At 38.1% G+C, this 12,841-nt stretch overlaps 1 pseudogene; it reads right to left on the bottom strand.

Moving 5' to 3' along the window:
* LOC110160420 (NLR family CARD domain-containing protein 3-like) overlaps window positions 1-11,909 on the bottom strand; it is a 197,359-nt pseudogene extending 185,450 nt beyond the window's left edge.
* Window positions 11,910-12,841: the final 932 nt, after the last annotated feature.

Below are 12,841 nucleotides of genomic sequence, written 5' to 3'. Positions count from 1 at the left end.
CTGTTCCGGTCCTCCACGCTCGACCGCAGCTGGTTTCAAGGTGGTGCAAAGCATCTGGACAAAAGCGTGAATCCCGTTTGGTTCGTTATATGTTGTTCTGAGCGTCTGTCTGCGTTTTTTTGTTGTTGTTTTTTTTTTCGGGGAAAGTTCTTCTCAGGTGGAGGCACCGGACACCACCCCCGCTTCAGCTGAACGAGGGTTTTGCCCCTAAAGAAACCATATTAAAACAACAACAAAATTCCTTTTCCATTTTCACTCATTTTTGAAAAAGCTCCAGGGAGCCACTAGGGGAGTGCTAAAGAGCCGCGGGTTGCCGACCCCTGGCCTAGAATCATCTGCTAGCTCCTTGTCTACAGGAGTTATCTGAGCAGAGAGAGTCAGTATAACCTTAGAGGAACAGGTATCTTTAAAAAAACAAGAACTAAGAAAAAAAGTGACAGTATTTCTGTTAGAGGGATTAGTGTGTGGAATAAACTGAGTGATGATTTAGTCTATGATGATGAAGTCTAATATTATAGAAGAATTTATAGTGGAGCTGTTAAGGACCAAAATAGTGCCTAATTGTTCACTTTTATGGTACAAGCATGAAACTTTGCCAGATTATTAAGGACCAACATTTGTGGATATGGAACCAAGCCCAAGTCGACCCTGGAGCCGAGTACTGCACATGTCTTAAAATGGCTGACATAGAAACGAGGCTGGGAGCTAAATTACTGCTTAAACCGCCTTTTTTTTGGAAAATAATGTTAAATTATCACATAGGTTATAAAGAAGAATATCTATCAAGATACTAGCTACTTTCAGTGCTGTTTTTTAAAGTGAAAGTTAACATTAAATACCCCCCACCCCCCCCAAAAAATAAAAAAATTAAATTAAATTAAAAATTGCTGCTAAACTAATGGTGTTTTTTAAAGGTGCATTGTGTAACTTTTCTGGTTTCCATGGAGATGCTATTGTAACAGTATGGTATTAAAACTTTCTATCTTCATGGAGACTAAATAAAGCCAAGTTACAGGTCAGATCTGTGGAGAGGCGACCCTGCTCACAGTCAGAATGTTTGTTTTTCTATGTATTTTTGAACTATAAAACCACCTGTAATTGAATAAATGTAAGTTAAAGTTGTTTAATGTCAAACTGTGGAACATTCTAGATAGAGCAATGACTTCTCCATAGAAACAAGCAGGTGACAGACCCTGAATCAAAAAGTAACACAGTGCATCTTTAATAGTGTTGTTTACAGTTCCTAGTGCTTTTTTTAAATTATTTTAGAGCAAACTAGGTACATTTGGAAAAGAATCTGGACAACAGTGTGTAAAAATGAGTGTGTGAACTCCAGTGGCCTCTGTGGTATCAAGTACTATGTGACATCATGCAGAACTGCCCTGATTAAAGCCAGTTGTTTCTGTTTACAAATCCATGGCTGTAGGGGCGGAGTTTGTTGTGTAGATATCTATTAGACCAATCACACTGTTCCTTATACCCCCTAACCCCGCCCCTCTCTCCTTTCACTCTCTTCTTTAGTCCTCCAGGTACCACTCAGTTTATCAGATCTATCTGAAATGTGTTTGTGGGCAGAGTTTAGGTGTTTAGTCCCACTTTAAGGCAAATGTAAAACTTCATGAACATAATTTTTTTGTAGGTTTGATTTTCTATCTTCATTTCTCTCTCCCCCTAATCTTTCTTTAGCCTGTAGATTCAACGGTTCAGTCAGCTCTTCTGTGAGTAAAAGTACAGGTACATAGCAAAACATCTACTCAGTTACAAGTACTACTGCGAAACTTGTGCTTGAGTGAAAGTATAAAGTATGCATATAAAAACTACTAACTACCCAAGTGACGAGCATTTTATATAAGACTTTGTATATGTCAAGTCAAAAAGCCGAGCCCCTGCACCACGTCTTCACCTCCACTCCTGAGCCCTGTCTCCTCTCACCTCTGCTCCCTCCTCTTCCTCTTCACCGCTCCTCCCCTCCCCTTTTTTATTAGTTGAGGTTATTTTTAGTCTGGCCAGTAGATGGCAGCAAGAAAAACAATCAGATAACCAGGTGTGTCTCTGGAATCATTTCATTCTGCAGCGTGTAGTCTGCCGGAAACTATTAGAAGAAGAAGAAGAAGAAGAAGAAGAATCATTTCATTAGGCTCAGGTGCGCAAACACAAACAGAACCAAACAAAGCAATGTGAAGGAAACACAGAGATACTGGTGAGGACATTTACCTTTAAAATTACTTTTAAGTTTAGTTAAAGTAAATAGTAAATAAATTCAATTTAAGTTTGAAAATGCCAAATTAGAGCTAAGTTGAATAACTAAATAGTTTGATTATTTATAAAGTAGTAAATCTGATTTAAAGTAAATGATGTAAAAGTTAAAGTAGCTCTAGTTAAAAATATGTATGTTATATAGCAATTTTTAAAAAATGTGTTTATTTATCAGAATTTGTCTTTAAATAATAAAATATTAAATTTCATGTAGTCATTTAAAACTGTATAAAAACAAGTTATATTTAGGATTAAAATGTATTGGTAAAATGATTGGTTAAAATTGTAGCTATTTAAGTTCATGTATAAAATATATACTAAATATTATAAATAAATAAAATACATATTCTAATATAATATATAAATAATATTATAATTGAAGTGTATTAATTAAAATAGATTAAATTTACATTTTACAATTTCATTAGTTATATAATTTCATTACACATGTTTGTTTACTTTAGAACCACCACCACCGGAGTCAAATTATTTCAATAAAAATCTTCAAGCTGAGTTGAGCCTTGTGTCTATTTCCCTGTTTTTTTCAAGTTGGACCTGCATTCTGAAACTAAAGACTTGACAGTATATAAAACCTGAAGCTGATGTACGTTTCTTTAATTCAGTCTTGTTATGGATGTTATGCCTGCTTGTTACCATGGAGATTTCACTGCTTTGCCTAAAATATTTGGCAGTATGGCATTGTGGCTTTATATAAACTTATAACTATATAACCACCTTTCCCTAAACCTAACCTGTAAACATGGCATGGCTACATTGTGATCTCTCAGTCTGGAATAATCTGTAGATGTATGTTCACACTATAATCTCATCTAAAGAGGAGGCTCTGTTCACACCTGTACTGCACTGAGATCTGGTTTGTAAAAAAGATAGAAACCCATTATTAAGACCACAAATTCTGTGCTTTAGTGTGAAATGTTAAAATTAAAGTCTAATTAAATAAATATTGAATTTCCCTTCCCATAATGTGAGAGATACAGGCTATGTAAAAGGACAATGCAATTGAACGTCTTTATAGGTTCACAATGTAACATTTCCAGTGGAAGGTAAGATACCTGCTTGTCTCCATGGTGATGTTATTGCTTTGCTTTCACAGTATGACTTTAATCTTATCCATCTCCCTGGTGACAAGCAAGAGATCCTGCTGAATGTAAGAATGTCTGCATTTTAGGTATTTGAGCAATAAACACATTTTCAATCCTTAACTGAATAAACACAAGACTGATATGACAATACAAGACTAAGACATGAAACATGGAATCATCGATTCACTGATACATTTCTGTGCAGAAAACTGGAAATGAAACCTGTAATTCTTTCTTTTCTTTAGGTCAACTCTGCCAGCCTAAAATGACATTATAAAATGTTATTAAGTGATATGAATGAATAATATATATAACTTCAAGTGGCAATTGAATACATTTTTAAGTTCACAAATAATATTTCATTAACACATTTAGAGGCTACAGGTAGATAAAACAGCCACAAAAGAGCTTGGCACAAATCAAATCAAAAGTGAATAATTCAACAGCTCTGAAGGAGAGTTGGACACTACAGTCCAGTTCACTATATACTTTTGTGGGAATTTTTTTTTGGGGATTTGCTAAACTATATATTTTTGGAAAGGTTATTTTGTATGGCATCAGAAAATCAATGTTTGCATTTGCCCAGATGTCTATATGGCGGCCATATTAATTTTATTTATTTATTTTTTTTAAATGGCTGTCAAAAAACTCTGAAATATTTCAGCCTCTGAATAAGTTGAAATGTTGATTTTAACTGCTAAATCTACATTTTCAGGGTCAATGAATCAAATGGTGCTAGTTACAAAGCTATAAGACCTACCCACATTAACCTTCAGATGCAAAAGTGTTTCAAAATGACCCGGTTTGGTGGTTTTATTTCAATTTCACTGGAATATTCGCATGTAATTCTCCATGTTTGTCCAAAAACATGTTTTTTATTTTATTTATTTTTATTATTATCCTGTTGAAATACACCAACAATATGGGTAAAGCAAACTTTAAACATCACATGCAGTTGGTCAGATAACTCAGAGTTTAAAAGTAACTAACATAAAATTTAGATAATGAATGTCAACATACACATTTAGACACAGTATGATTACGCAACCTTTTTAATTAGACATATTCTATACATCATCATTATCGTCATCACTTTCATACAGCCATAGACCGTATATATGAGTGGACATAGCGAACGCTGTAGTTGCCGAGTGCCAAACAGGAAGTTCTCCAGGAGGCTCTTCTGGCTCCTTCTGACTCTGGCTCCAATGGACTTACATTAGGATCTTGTGGCTCCTCTCTCTGTACCTGCTGCAGTGAGCCTCGACATTTTGGTCTTAAAATGTTCGTATTAACTCGCTTTACATGAGCCTGAATTTTTTTTTTCACTATATTGTGTGTCAAAAAAAATCCTATTCATAACATAGAGCTTGGCTCCAGATTCGCTCCTGTAATCGTGAGCATCACGAGCCTCATTTGAGCAACACTGAACACTATGGGTCACACTCACTTAGTCCACTTCTTTTAGTCTATGCAACAACACGGCTTGGGAATCATCATCATTCTGGCACTGGCTGCTGCACTGACACATGTTAGTACAGGCTAAATCTTGAGTTTCTAGTGTGCAGTTCTGCAGACACCTTTGTACTTGGCTGTGGTGAACCGTGGACTTGGACCCTGGGCCTTCACTAGGACCAATTTCTGGCCATCATAACATTATTTATTTCATTTATTTAAAGAAAACTAAATGAAGTGAATCACACATGCACTTACTTCATATATTTGTTTAATAATTATTAGCTACTGTTCAACAAGATGGATAGATCGGAGCCCGCAGAGCTCCAGTTCTCGGGTCTTTCTCTCTCTTCTCCTTCTTTCAGATGCCCCTGAAGTGTCCAAATAGAGGCGTCCAGCTAAGTGAGTGTGACGTCACCCACAGCATTCAGCACTGTTCAAAAGAGCAAAAGAGGCTCATGATGCTCAGGGTTACAGGGGCAAATCTGGAGCCAGGCTCTATGTTAGGAAGACGATTTTTTTTGACAAAGTAGCGAAAAAAAATTCAGGATCATGTGTCGTGGGTTATTAAAAACATTGTAAGACCAAAATGACGAGGCTTACAGCAGCAGTTACAGAGAGAGGAGCCACAAGATCCTAAGTAAGTAAAGCCAATTGTGTGTAAGTGTAAGTCAATTGGAGCCAGAATCAGAAGAAGCCAGAAGAGCCTCCTGGAGAACTTCCTATTTGGCACGCAGTGACTAGTGCGTTTGCTATGTATGAGCCGGAAGGAAGGAGGCCGAGGACTAGTGAGTGTGGGAACCACTGTCCAGGATGAAACATCCAAGCTCCTTGAGAACATCAAGGACAAGGCCCCGACAGATAACGTGCTCAGAGAATGTCTCAGACAGTGGTGTCCAGAGGAAGAGGTGCTGGAGGGACCATCATGGCAGGACAAACCCCTACATGGGGTGAACCACCAGAACATAACTGAAGTGGCTGATATCAAGAAATCCTACCAATGGCTTGAGAGGTCTGGCCTGAAGGACAGCACAGAGGCACTGATCCTGGCTGCTCAGGAGCAGGACCTGAGCACCCGGGCAATAGAGGCCCAGATCTATGACATCAGACAAGAGCCACGGTGTAGACTGTGCAAAGAGGCTCCTGAGACAGGAGGCTACGTTCACACTGCAGGGCTTAATGCTCAATTCCGATTTTTTTGTGAAATCCGATGTTTTTCGAGGTCGTTCACATTTCCAATTAAATGCGACTTGTCTGTGACTTCAGTGTGAACGGTAAACGGCCCGAAAGTGTCCCGCATTCACACTAGAGGACACGATGACGTCAACCCCATGCATCAACCGCAGCGAGCGTGCTCTGTGTTTACGGAAGTTGTCCAAATATGGTCGCGAGCATTGAGCACATGGCGATTTTACAGTTCCGGTTTCCGCCTGCTTCAGCGCAGAATAGTGACGTTTGTCGCTTGTTAATGACGTGTAGGTCAGATGGATGCGCTTTGACCGCTCAGACTGAAGTCGCATGTCAAAAGATCAGATATGTATCAGATTCAGGAGCAAATATCCAAGTGTCCTGGGTCGCATTTGAAAAATTCGGATCTGTGCCGTTCAGACTGTCATTAAAAGATTGGATACAGGAACATAGAAGCCAAAAAATCTAATTTGGGTCACTTCAGGCTGCAGTCTGAACGCAGCCTAAGATGCTTCAGGGAAACAAACATTGAGCGACATAACCAAGTGGTGGGCATAGTGTACAGAAACATCTGTGCAGAGTACAGGCTGGAGACCCCAAGGTCAAGGTGGGGAACACCTCCAAAGGAGGTGGTTGTGGAGAATGACCGAGCCAAGATCCTGTGGGACTTCCAGATACAGGCGGACAGGATGGTGATGGACCAACCAGACATAGTGGTGGTGGAGAAGAAACAGAGCAGCGCCATGGTGGTGGACATCACAATACCAAGCAATAGCGATGTCAGGTAGAAGGAACACGAGAAACTAGAGAAATACCAGGGGCTCAAGGAGGAGCTGGAGAAAGCCTGGAAGGGCCGTAACCCCCAAACTGGAAGAGTGGCTACAACAGATACTGGGAAAAACAACAGACATCTCAGTCCACAGAAGTGCAGTACTGGGAACAGCAAAGATACTGCGCAGAACTCTTAAGCTTTTTATGATATATATGATTAATAATGATCTAGAAATTATTACTAATGTAGTGTTTTTTACTCACTGAATAAATCAGAAGTCTGAGGAGCCAAAGTGATATATGACACATACTATACAGTAATATTTGCTAGTTAGCTGTAATTGTATATGTCTAAATATGTTCTGAAAATATATTACATATCTTCTGAGTTAAAATAAAGATAATACTAACTGTGCATGTGTTAGATGCTCTGTCAATGCTCTTAAGGTATCATCCTTTTCTGATAGAGCAAGTCTGAGGAAGAGCTATTGGCTCAAAACATCACTGTAAATAAAATCTTTCAGCAGGACCAACTTTGTGTGGATCACTCTCACCACCCATTCTAGAAAGCCTGCAATGTGTGTCTTTGTAATCATTCACACACTAAATGTTAAATGTCTTTATTTATTTTATTTTTTTTTGAAGAACAGCTGGAGCATGAAATCTTAACTTTTCATTACAAACATATCGCAAGAAAACAACCACACTGGTTATTATTATCTACTCATATTGAAAGATTTTATTTATAGTGATGTTCTGAGCCAATAGCTCTTCCTCAGACTTGCTATATCAAAAAAGTGTGATCCCTTAAGAGCATTTCCATTTCCATTTAACACATGCACAGTAAGTATTATCTTTATTTTAACTCAGAAGATATGTAATATAATTTTAGCAGTAAAAAATCTATATTTCAGTTTATTTAGAAGTTGAGATACTGTAATTTTTACATTTACGGCGGCCATTTTTTAAACTTCAGTACTGATGCCATATAGACATCTGGGCAAATGCAAACATTGATTTTCTGACTCCATATACTATAACCTTTCCAAAAATATATAGTTTAGCAAATCCCCCCCAAAAATCCCACTAAGGTTAAAATGTGAATATAATGAACCGAACTACTAGTGATGCGTGGGACAGCTTTTTTTCTGACCCGCTCCTTCTTGAGATAAATTATAACCTGACTCACCCAACCCAAAGAAATGGGTTGAAATATTGGGACCCGACCAAAACCTGTGCACATTAAAACTGACGTGTTGCGTGGCGCTGCAGGCAGCTGTCATATGCCTTGCAAACGTGCAATTTTGTTTGCATAATGTGTTAAAATCACACTTTGTTTTACTTTTCACACTCAAGTGCACTGTTTAGAACCTGTTTGAAATCGGCTACATGGTTCCATGCTGCTGTTCCCACATGCCGCTATTTAGACAATGATTATAATTCAATTATCATTCTTCTTTATTTTATTTTATTTTTTTTTTCATTGTCAGAGTAGCAGCACTTTACTATTTTTCAAACATTCTGCTTTTCCAACATGACTAATATTTATGTGATAACCTATTATACTTTACGTTCCCATATATAATAAGATGCTTGGGCCTCAGAGAAGACTTCAGCCACAGAAGAGATTAGACAGTGGAAAAATGTCGTAACTGAGCCGTGGGAAACAGTCATGCATTTTTAAAAAAGAGCACAGGCCTTTGAGAAAATATATAATCTAAAACAGAGGCTGCATGGGCCTTTGTGCTTCATTCATTTGGTCATGTATCTGCAGAGATCATCATACAGCCTAAATAAAGAACCAATAAAGTTCATTGTATCAGCTCAATGAAACACACATTTGATACCTTCATATGATCATGACATTTGATTGTATACACATTAGACAACTATTTCTTTTGGCCAAATCTCTTCCATCTAGGTGGATGCTGTCCAAGCGTGGCTACGCATTGCAATTTGGACATTTCACCACACTGCTACAGAACAGAGAAGAAACTTCACCTGCAACTCTGTGATAGGACATAAAAGGGAGATAATAGGCTGATTCAAGGAGGTGACGGGGCTGTAGGAAATGTTTAGACCTAAGGATGTCTGTCTTACATAGGCTAATTATATTTGGAAATAACCAACCTGCCTATCATTCGATCTGCTGCATTCAGCACCATGGACAGCAGCCTGAATATGCACAGGTGACGTGTCGGAATAGCCATACTAAAAAGTGTTGGAAAACCGGCATGTCTAACTAGAGTCATGTCGTAATGAAGGGATGCCAGAACAGGAGGCAGACCCCGGCCTACACGCTCACAGGATGTAGTGCACATAGAAGCTTTTAGTGGAGTTTGAGACTAAAGCACCTGGATGATGGAGCGAGGAGCACCTGACGCAGCGTGTACGTGCTCTGGATGTCTCTGTCCAGGTGAGGAGCTTTGTTTTTGCACCGTGGTGGTGTATGAGATTCATGCTGGAGCATCATTTGTGTGGCTTGTTCAGAGCTACAGAACATGCTTTAGGTGAGACTGTGATGGGACCTGACCCACCTGCACCCACAGGGTTACAGGTCGACCCACTAGTGACCACACCTAAAGTGGCTGAATTATGAGTGAAGAAAAATATATTTAAATGTGACTAGAAAATAGATACAAATCTAGGTCAAGTATAAGAGATGTTCAACTGTGACAACATAGTGCAATAGTAGATTCAGAACACATGAATTTGTGAAATAAATGTAAAAATATCTCAAGATATAATGAGGTTAATGACATAAACAGGCCTATGACCAGGTAATAAACCAAGTAAATCATTATCAAACCAGGATTAAACCACATCTAAAGTTCAGAACTAAACCCAGGACTAAACCTGGACTAAACTTCAACAGTGTTGAACAGAATCAAACTAGTGATACCTGAGCAGATCCAAAGAGTCCAAAGTGTCCCAGAGAAAAGTGTGCATCTGAAGGAAGAGGCTTGTTTGTGTGTTCTTTCTGGAGCGACTCGGAGCCGCTCCTCTATTGGCTGCAGTCCAGGTGGGCGGGGCTTTGCACAGGTGAAGTCAGGTAACTGCTGCTGTGATTTTGGGACACACAAAAATTTTTAATAAAATGACTTTTCAACTACTATTATAAGAACTACTTAGAATATGCATTATCCTGATCTCTACTAGAGATAAAATAAAAAAGTACTTTACTATGACAGATGAAGAGTAGAGACATATACATACAGGTCAAAGGAGGAGCACAAATCTGGTATTTGGAAAAAAGTCTTGTATAAAAAAAAATATACATATATATATATATATATATATATATATATATATATATATATATATACATATATATATATTATATTATTATTTTTATTATTTTTTTTCTGTGTCCATGTCAAAGGTGACATTTTTGACACGGAATTCTAAAATCTGAAAAACATCAATACTAGTGCTGGGATTTCTGTAACATTTTCTATCTTAAAGGATTAGTCAAAAGAAAAATCCACAGTCGTGTTAATGACTTTATAAAAGATGTTATTTATGTTATATGAATGAATATTATATGAAACTTTAAGTGGCAACTGAACCCATTTCTAAGTTCACAAATAATATTTCATCAGCACATTTAGCGGCTCAAGTAGATTTGTCAACTCCATCAGACCTGAAATCTAGTGTTTTAGTCAAGACTGCACGAATCCAGACCAAGACGTGTCCAAGACCACAGGGTCCAGAGACCAGGACTTTTAAAATGCTGAGATCCAGACAAGATCACCTTTGTCATTTTCTACATTTATTTGTATTAATGTTAATTTAGATAAAAAATAAGACAAGCAAACTGTACTGCACTTAAACACTCTGCGCCCCTTTTTTGGACCCTCACACACAGTTTGAGAACCCCTTTTTTAATCCAACTTCCAGTTGCACTTCACAGAAAACTGCTTCAAGTTAAAATAAAGTATGTAGGACTTTTAAACCTGTTTTTTTTTTTTTTTTTTTTTTATCACACTCGTGTGAGACCTCGAGTCTGTGATAAGACCGAGACAAGACCAGGTCCAAATGCACTCGAGTCCAAGACAAAACCAAGACCATTAAAAAAATGTCTCAAGGCTGGTCTCGAGTACTACAACACTACTGAAATCTGACAGAGTTAACGACTGATGGAGTTGACAAAAATTCATGATTTGACATATTTGATTTTTCATTAGAGCCTTTGAAGAGCTTGTCACAATATGATTAGGCAATAGCAGGCTCACAATATAAGTGACAAATCAAAGCAGTGTACATGTGTACATGCTCTCTATGTCTCCGTCCAGGTGAGGAGCTTTGTTTTTGCACTGTGTTGGTGTGTGTGATTCATGCCTCGTTCATGCTGGAGCATCATTTGTGTGGTTCAAATGCATAGCTATACAAATGTATTCAAAACATGTTTAGTCCATGCACACAGGACAACATGCACCTTTCTCTCATCTCTTGCTGTTTTCATTTGGCGTTAATTGTGTAAGGACTAAAGTTGTCCTCATTGTGCAGGTAACACATGCAAACACAGAAGTCCTGTGCCCTCGTTTGTTCATCAGAGCTACAGAAGATGCTTTAGGTGAGGCTGTGATGGGACCTGACCCACCTGCACCTGCTTTACCCCTTCTCATTGAGTTATTCAACCCACCTGAACCCACAGGGTCACAGGTCGACCTGCACATCACTAGTGACCACACCTAAAGAGGCCGAATTATGAGTGAGCAAAAATATGTTTAAATGTGGATAGAAAATAGACACAATCTAGGTCAAGTATAAATGATGTTCAACTGTGACAACATAATACAATATTAGATTCAGAACACAATAATTTCTAAATAAATGTAAAAGTATCTCAAGTTATAATGAGATGAATGACAAACAGGTCTGTAATCAGGAAATAAATCAAGACTATCTCAGCTCTAAAGTAAATCATTATCAAACTAGGACTAAACCAGGCCTAAAGTTCAGAACTAAACCAAGTACTAAACCAAGTCTAAACCAGGACTAAACCAAGTCTAAACCAGGACTAAACCAAGTATTAAACCAGGACTAAACCAGGACTAAACCCAGTGTTGAAAAGAATCAAACTAGTGATACCTGAGTGGATCCAAAGAGTCCAAAGTGTCCCAGAGAAAAGCGTGTGTCTGAATGAAGAGGCTTGTTTGTGTGTTCTTTCTGGAGCGACTTAGAGCCGCTCCTCTATTGGCTGCAGTCCAGGTGGACTTCACCTGTGCGAGGCCCCGCCTCGCACAGGTGAAGTGACATGACTGCTGCTGTGATTTTGAGACACAGAAAAAATTTTAAATAGATTGACTTTTCAACTGCTGTTATAAGAACTACTTAGAATATGCATTATCCTGATGGACACTACTAGAAATAAAATTCAATAATATCTGAACATTTGACCTGGAATCTAAGAAAATAATAATAAGAAAAAAGATCATCTTCACATTCTAAAATTTGAAAAACATCAATAAAAGTAACTCTTAATATTAGTATCTTTTCCCTGAGTAACCAGTCTCGTCTACATTCTGTTAGAATCCAGTTTTGTCTGCAGTGTCTCATCTTAATGCCATCATATACATTTGTGTAAATAATGAACACAACACAGGCTCTTTACTACCTAAACCACAGAAACTCAACTGCGAAAGTCAAGTGAATGATGTGTTTAACAGCTCTGAAAGAGAAGTGCCACACCTAAAAAGGCACTAAACAAAGACTGACTCAGCTCTGAAGTAAATCATTATCAAACCAGGTGTAAAGTTCAGAACTAAGCTCAGGACCAAACCAGGTCTGAACGAGGACTGAACCAGGACTAAATCAGGACTAAACCCCATGTTGAATAGAATCAAACAAGAGCTGTACCTGATGATTTACATTACATAGTTTACATTAGTAAATCCATAATCCTTCTATATCTCTTCCCCTAGGAGCCAGTCCCTTCTACAATCTGTTAGAATCCAGTTTTGTCGCCTTAATGTCATCATATACATTTGTGTAAATAACAGTGGCAGTAGGACTGTGTGCCTGTCATTAGCCTATTGTGTGTGGCCTGAACCTTTCAGAGGGAG

Source organism: Boleophthalmus pectinirostris, unplaced genomic scaffold (genome assembly GCF_026225935.1).
Source record: "Boleophthalmus pectinirostris isolate CB_2022bp ecotype Guang Dong unplaced genomic scaffold, ASM2622593v1 HiC_scaffold_22, whole genome shotgun sequence".
Classification (NCBI taxonomy): domain Eukaryota; kingdom Metazoa; phylum Chordata; class Actinopteri; order Gobiiformes; family Gobiidae; genus Boleophthalmus; species Boleophthalmus pectinirostris.
This window is presented reverse-complemented; position numbering and strand designations above follow the sequence as displayed.